Source organism: Schistocerca nitens, chromosome 11 (assembly GCF_023898315.1).
Source record: "Schistocerca nitens isolate TAMUIC-IGC-003100 chromosome 11, iqSchNite1.1, whole genome shotgun sequence".
NCBI classification, from domain to species: domain Eukaryota; kingdom Metazoa; phylum Arthropoda; class Insecta; order Orthoptera; family Acrididae; genus Schistocerca; species Schistocerca nitens.
The window spans coordinates 111,485,548-111,487,728 of record NC_064624.1 but is presented as its reverse complement, the minus strand read 5'-3'; positions in this window follow the sequence as shown (position 1 = coordinate 111,487,728).

The window sequence follows — 2,181 nt, the reverse complement described above, 5'->3', positions numbered from 1 at the left end:
ATTGTGGGGAAGGCTAACCGAAGACTGCGTTTTATTGGCAGGAGACTTAGAAAATGTAACAGATCTACTAAGGAGACGGCCTACACTACACTTGTCCGTCCCCTTTTAGAACACTGCTGCACGGTGTTGGATCCTTACCAGATAGGATTGACGGAGTACATCGAAACAATTGAAAGAAGGACAGCACGTATTATATTACCTCGAGATATGGGAGAGAGTGTCACTGAAATGATACAGGATTTGGACTGGACATCATTGAAACAAGGGAGTTTTTCTATGCGACGGAATATTGTAACGAAATTTCAATCACCAATTTTTCCTCCGAATGCGAAAATATTTTGTTGAGACAGACCTGCATAGGGAGAAACGATGATCACGACAAAATAAGGGAACGGAGAGCTCGTACAGAGAGATACAGGCGCTCGTTCGTTGCACGTTATACGAGGTTGGAATAATAGAGAATTGTGAAGGTGGCTCGATGAACCCTCTGCCAGGCACTTAAATGTGATTTGTTGAGAATCCGTGTAGATGTATATGTTGTTGATACTCCCCAAGTGAAGGTCAATAGCTGTGTCATTATCTATAGGTAATGATAGCTTAACTTTTACAAACGTTTGATAGACATATTACGCTTTATCATTCACGGAGACTCAAAGAAGCTGTTTAATTTCCATCAATATGGATATCAGCAACTCAGCTGACGGATCACTAACTTAATCACAATTATTTACTTGAATTATGGAAAAAGTATCAAATTATTCCCTGTACTTCTGTTATTACCGCCTCAGTTGCACCATTCTGCCTAGGGTGGGTTCCATTTCATGTCTATCTTTGTGAAATTTGTTTGACTGTCTTGTGTTCATAGGTCACAGTTTCACTTTTGCCTGAATGGGAACTTCTACCCTTTTGACAACTTTATTTGGATGATGAAATGTGTGCATGATGAAATGAAGATGGTATCAGTTTCATTTTTGATGTGTAATATATTCCATTTCCCATCCACGGACCATAGACCTCCTTGCCGTTGGCGCGGAGGTTTTCTTGCCTCAGCGATACAGATAGCTGTACCGTAGTTGCCAGCACGATGGAGGGGTATCTGTTGAGAGGCCAGACAATCGTGTGGTTCCTGAAGATGGGCAGCAGCTTTTTCAGTAGTTGCACAGGCAACAGTCTGGATGATTGACTGACCTGGCCTTGTAACAGTAACCACAACGGCCTTGTTGCTCTGGCACTGCGAACGGCTGGAAGCAAGGGGAAACTACAGCCGTAATTTTTCCGGAGGCACCGCTTTACTGTATGGTTAAATGATTATGGCGCCCTCTTGGGTAAAATATTCTGTAGGTAAAAAAGTCCCCAGTTCGGATCTCTAGGCAGGAACTACTTAGGAGGACATAATTATCAGGAGAAAGAAAACTGGCGTTCTCCAGATCGGAGCGTGGAATGTCAGATCCATTAATCTGGCTGGTAGGTTAGAAAATTTAGAAAGGGAAATGGACAGGTTAAAGCTGGATATAGTGGGAATTAGCGACGTTCTTTGGCAGGAGAAACAAAACTTCTGGTAAGGTGAATACAGGGTTATAGAGGTAATGCAGGAGTAGGATTAATGATGATTTAAAAAATAGGAGTGCGGGTAAGCAACTACGAAAAGCATATTGAATTCATTATTGTAGCCAAGATATACACAAAGCCCTCGCAGTGGTTGAGAAGGGAGTGAGACAGGGTTGTAGCCTATCCCAAATGTTATTCAATCTGCACATTGAACAAGCGGTACATTTTCTGCAGTTCATCACACTGCTGACTAGGGCAACTGCACCCGCCCTGCCAGAGTTGCGGCACCTGCAGGCGCTCTGCCGATGTGACGCCTGGTGCAGGGAGATGCACAGACGACGGATGGAAGGCAATAATTGAAAAAGGGAAAATATGCTGCAGCACCCTGCAATGTCACCGTGAAGGTCTACTTTACCCCACACATCGTAATGTGTTGTGGAACTACAGTTTTACAGCTCTGTTGGGACACGTGTTACTAACGGTTTTCTACAATTCGTTGTAAATAAACGTAAACCTATTATATTGTTTCATATCATGCGCAAACGATATGGTGCAAATATTGGTACTAACGCCATGCTATGAACACACTAGCTTTCAAACCATCTCTACTGCTGACACATGAGTAAATTTAGT